The sequence below is a fragment of the Vigna unguiculata genome, chromosome 3 (assembly GCF_037176805.1).
Source record: "Vigna unguiculata cultivar grain cowpea cultivar isolate G323 ecotype 2 chromosome 3, ASM3717680v1, whole genome shotgun sequence".
Classification (NCBI taxonomy): Eukaryota; Viridiplantae; Streptophyta; class Magnoliopsida; order Fabales; family Fabaceae; genus Vigna; species Vigna unguiculata.
The window spans coordinates 31081679-31090124 of NC_140794.1; the positions used below are offsets into that span (position 1 = coordinate 31081679).

The 8446-nt window shown below is 36.8% G+C and overlaps 1 long non-coding RNA gene across 1 annotated transcript; it reads left to right on the plus strand.

Annotated features, from left to right (window-relative positions):
- Nucleotides 1-2342: 2342 nt before the first annotated feature.
- On the plus strand, nucleotides 2343-5585 carry LOC146887701 (uncharacterized). The gene is made up of 2 exons (XR_014993372.1): nucleotides 2343-3922; nucleotides 5184-5585. It is a non-coding gene; the product is annotated as an uncharacterized LOC146887701 (long non-coding RNA).
- The last annotated feature ends 2861 nt before the right edge of the window (nucleotides 5586-8446 follow it).

The window sequence follows — 8446 nt, forward strand, 5'->3', positions numbered from 1 at the left end:
TCTTCTACAGTTTGTGATGTCATTTTGCAGGAACTAAAGGATAAGCATCTGAATGAAACACACCAACTTCCATGTTTAAAAAGGAAGCTTGTTCATAGTGCTTTATTATGCATTTGGTGCGTCGATAAGAAGCAAATTCGTCAAACACAATGCATGGAATTATTTATTGTTACATATCAAGGTGGATGACTTTTGGTAGCCTTAATTTCAGTTACAATCAACCATTAAGTAGCGCATCGTCATTAGCTTGAGTGGATCATTAGTTAATAGCTTTAAGCGGGATGATATTGAAATTTATGTATCTTTTGTAATTCTAATGGTTAAAACTCCTATATAAGTTGAACCATTTTCATTAATGAAGGCAAGCAGAATTTTATTCAGAAAGTAAACGAGTTTTATCTCATCTATCTTAGTGAGAGTGATTCTCCTAAGTTCTTGAGTGATTCAAGAATCCATAAGTTTGACCAGAGGTCCTTTATCCCTTTATATGTTTCAACTCTTAGGCTTCTCTTCTATTCTTGGAAGTGTGATGTCTATCAATTTTCGTTCCATATTCTTTTACGTTTCCATTTTCTCGTATTAAATAATTTCTCAAATTTCTTGCTTGTTAGCATTCCAAGAATGATAGATCAGTCAAACGAATCGAACCCTGTGGATTCACATTATTTGGTATTCAGAGCCTGGCTATCTAAGTTTGGAATAGGAAAGGAAGTTTATTATACAAAGTGTTTAACCGAAGGCCATCCATGTTTAGTTGCATTCGATTACGGAAGCGAAAACAATGTTGTGAACCAAAGATTGGTGGAGAAACTCCAGTTACCAGCAACCTTTCATCTGGATCAAGCATGCATCAAATTCAGTACATGGCAATGTGTGAAAGAAGTATTATGTGATATTGCTCACATGGACTCTTGTCATCTTCTTTTGAGATGGGCATGACTTCGTTTTAAAACACTCCATCTTGATGAACGTTCCCTTTATTTGAGGCATGAGGGACATCAGAAGAAGTAGAAATTTATGACACCAAGACAAGTCAATAAGGATCAACGTAGGCTGAAGGAGAAAACAGAAAAAGAAAGAGTAGAAAAAGAGGTAATATAAACTGCAGAAGGAAGGGAAAATAAAGAAAAAGAAATGGAACTAGAGAAAGATTATTCGTCAATGTTTTTTCTTCTATAGTTTGTGATGTCATTGTATAGGAACTAAAGGATAAGCATGTGAATGAAACACACCAACTTCCATGTTTAAAAACGAAGCTTGTTCATAGTGCTTTATTATGCATTTGGTTCGTCGATAAGAAGCAAATTCGTCAAACACAATGCATGGAATTATTTATTGTTACATATCAAGGTGGATGACTTTTGGTAGCCTTAATTGCAGTTACAATCAACCATTAAGTAGCGCATCGTCATTAGCTTGAGTGGATCATTAATTAATAGCTTTAAGCGGGATGATATTGAAATTTATGTGTCTTTTGTAATTCTGATGGTTAAAGCTCCTATATAAGTTGAACCATTTTCATCAATGAAGGCAAGCTGAGTGTTATTCATAAAATAAACGAGTTTTATCTCATCTATCTTAGTGAGAGTGATTCTCCTAAGTTCTTGAGTGATTCAAGAATCCATGAGTTTAATCAAAGGTCCTTTATCCCTTTGTGTGTTTCAACTCTTAGGCTTATCTTCCATTCTTGGAAGTGTGATGTCTATTAATTTCCGTTCCATCTTCTTTTATGTTTCCATTTTCTCGTTTTAAATAATTTCTTAAATTTCTTGCTTGTTAGCATTCCAACAATGATAGATCAGTCAAACGACTCGAACCCTGTGGATTCACATCATTTGGTATTCAGAGCCTGGCTATCTAGATTTGGAATAGGAAAGGAAGTTTATTATACAAAGTGTTTAACTGAAGGCCATCCATGTTTAGTTGCATTCGATTACGGAAGCGAAAACAATGTTGTGAACCAAAGATTGGTGGAGAAACTCGAGTTACCAGCAATGATGAATATCACCCTAAGAGGCTTTTCATAGCATTGGCCAATGCCTAGGCCATTCTTTTATTTTCTTTTATTTTTCTTTTAATTAAATAAAAGTTGTCTAATTAGGTTGATTTACTAATTGCAGCCAATCTATTGAAATTGAAGCATTTGATGATGTCTGGAATGGAACATGTTGGGCCAGCTACGTAGCAACATTTTTAATTGGGCTGCCAATTCTTTCATACATCATCCACCATTGCTTCCAGCACTACCTCATAATTCTACTACAACCGCTTGGTCACTTTGTTTGGGCTCAAACTAATCCTGCGAAGAGTGGCCCATTTCATTCAGCAACCGCGTACCTCATTTTTCACTATGCGAGCCCAATTACAGTAGCGAAGGCCTCACCTCCTTGACAGCAGCACACATTCAATTCAGCAAAGCCCTTTCTTCCTGACTACACACGCGAGAGTTCTCCTCTGCTAGGGCTTTTTGTGCACACCTCCAACAACCTGCGCTGCAGCCCATTTTGTTAGCGTCAAGAATCATGATTCTTTTTCTTTTCTCCAAAAATGCCTCTTGCACGTTGTTGTTAGGGTATCAGCAACAACCCTCACGTTTTACCTCACGCGAAACCCTTATGCTTCATACGTGCTGGTTTCTGACTCACGTTCTCCATCTTTAGCACCATTAGGGTTTCCTCTTGTCGTTAGGTTTGTGTTAGACGACATCCACCCTTTCCTCGTTTACTGATTCGATTGCCTTCATCTATAAAAGGCAAACCAACCATTGTATTGATCAGCTTTGATGAATGAGAGTGAGATTTTAATCCCCTTTCGTTTTAGCTCACCTTCACCGAGAGTAAACCCTTGAGTGACCTTACCAGTGAGATTCTGAACACCATAATCGCCTTCCGCTGCCTGTTTGGTGGATTTCCATCGAACAAATCCATGTTTCATGGCCTTGCATCGTGATTCCGACAAGACTTGTGGCTTCGCGCGTCCATCATGTGGTAATCAGAGCTTTGGTTTCGAGCTTGGAGCGAGGAGGTCTTCAAAGATGAGTATATCCGTTCATATTTCTTCTTAGCCGTTTGATTTCGTCTTGTTCACATTTTGATTGCGTCTGTTTTCTGTTCTGAATCTGTGTAGTGGTTTTTCATGTTGAAATTGATTCAAATTTGATTGTTCCGATTTTTCTGAATCAATCCTGATGCCAAAACATGTCATAGGCTTCTAATCTGCCGCTTGATGCATGTCACTTAGATTTTAATTTCAGTTTTGATTACCTAGCTTTACAATTTTATAATCTGTGTTTTGTCTTAGGAATTGTTTAGTTCTTTTATATGTCACTGATTCCATAGCAGTTGTGTACTTGATTTGTGTTTTGTTCAACGTTTAAGCATCTGATTCAGTCCATGTTATATTTTCATTCGCGTAATTAGGTTCATGTGCCTGTTTTGTATGTTCGAGAGTTGCTCTTAGATCTTTAGCAACTATCTTCAGTGCATATTTTCACTGTTTCATGTTTAAGTCGTGTTGAGTTGTTGCATTGTTTGTCCAATTGAATTCCAACTCTGTTTGGTTCTTGTGTTGTTTTTGTAATTCCATTTCTGGCCTAGGATTGTGCTGACAAAACTGTAGTGCTCCACTGAAGTAATCCTATATCTGACTTTGTTCAGATTGTTCAAATGGACATTCAGTATTGATTAATTAGTGCATAGGCATTGCTAGTCTTTCGTTCTTTCAGTGTCAATTGTTTTATAGTTGTTCTGCAAATTTGAGTTTCAATAATTGGTTCAATTTTTTTTTTGCCTGTATTCAATTCTGGCTGTGGAGTATATCAGATTGGATCCATGTGCTGAATTCGCATGTTGCAGTTCTATTCCATTGTTGGGCCATTGTGCTTTGAATTCAAACCATATCCATATTTTTGCAGTCAATTCAGGTTGATCTTTGAAGCTGAGTTAAAAAAACTGCATGAGTATTTTTTTTTTCTTTGAAAGCTACAATACCATTTATGTTTTCTGTGATTATTCTCTAATGTGGTGCCTTTACACTTGATTCTAGTTGTTGCTTGGACCAGTCATTCTTTTCTGCACTGGATTTTATGTATGTGCTCTAAGTATATTGTATCATGGTACCACATCTGTGTTGGCTGATTTCATTTTGAAAACTATTTCTGGTGTTGTTCAGTTTCTTGATTGTTCTTGTGCTATATTCTATATTTGCAGCTTTGCTATAACACATTAGTCTTGCTGCATCATATTTGGCTTTTGTTGTTGAGTGCAGTAATTTGGCTGGCTTTACCTCGCAGCTTCTGTTTTATCAGATTATTGACATTAAATCTCTCTTAGTTTTCTGTTTTTGTCTGGTCCAATTCAATGCAATAGTGGTATCATGCTTTCATTTACTCTTGAGTGCCTTTGTTATGGCCTGACTCACTATTTGTCTCCACAATTTCTGGTGCTCTTGCTTTGATTGTCTGCTGCTGGCTTCTTTGTTCACACATGTCCAGATTTTGAGATTGTCAAATGACTTAAAATGTTGCAAATTTTGTGATCTGTGTTGATGATTGATTCAAATCTGCTGCATACTGATGTTTGATTCTGCACTGACCGAGAGAGTCTCATTTCACCTGTGTCATTCTCCAATTTTTTTTTAAGTTGAATCTTTTGATAATTCTTCATGTGCATCTGTTAATTGACATTGGAAGCATGAAAATTGTTGTGAACTGTGGCCTAAAAAAAAAATAAGTATGCTGATCTTTGAAAGTTGAAAAGAAAACAGTGAAAAGAAAATCAGTGGGAAGAGATTGATAATAAGAACATCTGGAAAAAGAAAGTTGCTAGAGCAGTTCATAACTTCATCCTTACATTGTATTTTCAGTTTCAATTTGAGATGCATGTGCACTATTTTGGATTCAACTTGTTTTGTGTCTTCTTGATTTTGGTCTTATTCATCTTATTCTAGATATATTCCTTAGGATCCTTTTGTGTGCTATCCTTTATTGCTTTTCCTTTTTCTTGCTTGTCTTGTTTGCTTATTCCATTGAGTTTGTCCATTCAATTCTATCACTTGATGTTGTCCAATTCTTCCATTTGAGCTTTTCTTGATTTTTCTGCTTTGTTATTCTTATGTGGAAGACCGTGAGTGATCTTGGTTCATTTGGCTTTGGCTTGAAACTCACTGATTTGGCAATTTTGTAGGTGATTACCTTTCTCTTGAAGGTAGAGCTGAAGGAGGAATTGTGAGAAAAGACACTTGAGTGGCTACCCGAGAGAAATTGTGGAGTGAGCTGGGATTTCAAAGGAGACCAAATACTTGAGGGCAGGCTGGACCGAGAGCAAACTGGTCCAATTCCAGTTGCAGATTTGTTTTTTTCCACTTCTATTTGTTTTGATATCATGGAACTTTGTGGTGTAATTTTCTTGTTTTAGTTTCTGTTCATTTGCTTTGGAATGGGAAAATGCATTATTGCAATTCCATTCCTTAGTTGTTTGTAATAGCTTTTTAAACATGTAGTGTGAGGTTATCAAGGGGTTCCAAGTGCCACTTGATTCTTCACTTAGGAAAACTTCTCGTCTAGTTTATGTTTTCTTGTTTTTTAAGTTTTCTTGTTCTTTATGCTTTCCATATCCAGGTTATGTGAGTGTTATGCATGCTGAAATTTATGTTTTACGTCTTTGTGATATCTAGGGGCAAATCTTTCAACACTTAGTTGACCTTTCTTTGGTCATAGGATTTCACACACTTTGAAAGTAGTTTCTCACAATTAAGATCTGTTTTGCTAGAAAATTTTATTGAGAATTTTTGTGAAAGAAATTTAGAGATTTCTAGCTAGGAAAGGTTTGGTTTCTAAGCTTGTCCATGAGACTCACCTCCCTTTCCTGGGAACATTTCTAGAAATCTTTTCCTTTATATTCTCTTTAAAAATTTCTAAAATTTCTTTGTGAAAAATTGTTTGATAAGTGTTTTTGGCAAAAAAATGAGTTTTCATTCGTACCATGAATTGCATTTAGGTAGTCATTGTGAGGATAAAATGCATCATACACATGAGAGTACATTCCCTTTCTTTGGTGAGGACATCAATGCATTATCATACATATCTTGGGAAAGGGAAATAGATGATTTGGTGCATTCATTCCATCTTAGACATAGTAAATACTATTTTCTTACTTTGTGCATTTCTAGTTTTGTAGGACATGCAAAAGAGTGGTGGGATTTTAGGCAGTCTAGAGTGGAAAAAGGAAGAAAATCTCCCATTAAAAATTGGAGTGAGTTGAGAGCATGCATGAGAAGAACATTCATACCACCTTCCTTTGATTTTGATCATGAGATAGAGAAAAAGAAGATTGAGATAGCAAGGATGAAGGAAGAAAAACTCACCATACTTCTAAGAGAGATGAGGGAGTTAGAAGAAAAAGAAAGAATAAGAATTCATAGAAGAGAACAAAAAGAAAGAGAGAAATTTGAGCAAGAATTGAGAGAAGAAGAGGAACAACTGAGAAAAGAGAAGGAGGAAAAAGAGAGAAAAGAATTTGAAGCAAAAGAGAGCGTAAGACAAGAGAAAGAGTTTAAAACAAAAGAGGAAGAGATTGAGAAAAAAGAAAGAAAAGAAATCATGCTTAGAGAAGTAGAGATACAACATCTCACAATTCCTTGCATAGACTTCAAGGGAGTAATTCCATCTTTCAACTCTTCCTTATTTGTCATTCAAGCTTTTGCCTTAGTTGTCCCGAATACTGCTTTTCCTCCTTCACCAAACATTCCATACTCTTCAAAAGATTTGCAAAAATCAACCATTGACTTAGAGTTACCTTTTAGGTTACAATTAAGTCAAAGGGAAAAACAATATTTTTGTGAAGTAGGCTATGTACCAAATCCTTCCAAAATTAAAAGCTCTTTTTCATATATTCCTTACAAGTATCTTCTACTTCCATCTTGGAATGTAACAGAAAAATTGTTTGATGATTACTGCATACATATTTTTGATCCTGGAGGAATTCATCTTTAGTGGCTGTGGGGCCTTAAAGAAACCTCTTGATCTGAGGACAGATCCTTTTCAAGAGGGAGGAGATGATGAATATCACCCTAAGAGGCTTTTCATAGCATTGGCCAATGCCTAGGCCATTCTTTTATTTTCTTTTATTTTTCTTTTAATTAAATAAAAGTTGTCTAATTGGGTTGATTTACTAATTACAGGCAATCTATTGAAATTGAAGCATTTGATGATGTGTGGAATGGAACATGTTGGGCCAGCTACATAGCAACATTTTTAATTGGGCTGCCAACTCTTTCATACATCATCCACCATTACTTCCAGCACTACCTCATAATTCTGCTATAGCCGCTTGGTCACTTTGTTTGGGCTCAAACTAATTATGCGAAGAGTGGCCCATTTCATTCAGCAACCGTGTACCTCATTTTTCACTATGCGAGCCCAATTACAGTAGCGAAGGCCTCACCTCCTTGACAGCAGCACACATTCAATTCAGCAAAGCCCTTTCTTCCTGACTACACACGCGAGAGTTCTCCTCTGCTAGGGCTTTTTGTGCACACCTCCAACAACCTGCGCTGCAGCCCATTTTGTAAGCGTCAAGAATCATGATTCTTTTTCTTTTCTCCAAAAATGCCTCTTGCACGTTGTTGTTAGGGTATCAGCAACAACCCTCATGTTTTACCTCACGTTAAACCCTTATGCTTCATACGTGCTGGTTTCTGACTCACGTTCTCCATCTTTAGCACCATTAGGGTTTCCTCTTGTCGTTAGGTTTGTGTTAAACGACATCCACCCTTTCCTCGATTACTGATTCGGTTGCCTTCATCTATAAAAGGCAAACCAACCATTGTATTGATCAGCTTTGATGAATGAGAGTGAGATTTTAATCCCCTTTCGTCTTAGCTCACCTTCACCGAGAGTAAACCCTAGAGTGACCTTACCGGTGTGATTCTGAACACCATAATCGCCTTCCGCTACCTGTTTGGTGGATTTCCACCGAACATATCCATGTTTCATGGCCTTGCATCGTGATTCCGACAAGACTTGTGGCTTCGCGGGTCCATCAAGCAACCTTTCATCTGGATCAAGCATGCATCAAATTCAGTACATGGCAATGTGTGAAAGAAGTATTATGTGATATTGCTCACATGGACTCTTGTCATCTTCTTTTGGGATGGGCATGACTTCGTTTTAAAACACTCCATCTTGATGAACGTTCCCTTTATTTGAGGCATGAGGGACATCAGAAGAAGTAGAAATTTATGACACCAAGACAAGTCAATAAGGATCAACGTAGGCTGAAGGAGAAAACAGAAAAAGAAAGAGTAGAAAAAGTGGTAATATAAACTGCAGAAGGAAGGGAAAATAAAGAAAAAGAAATGGAACTAGAGAAAGATTATTCGTCAATGTTTTTTCTTCTACAGTTTGTGATGTCATTGTACAGGAACTAAAGGATAAGCATGTGAATGA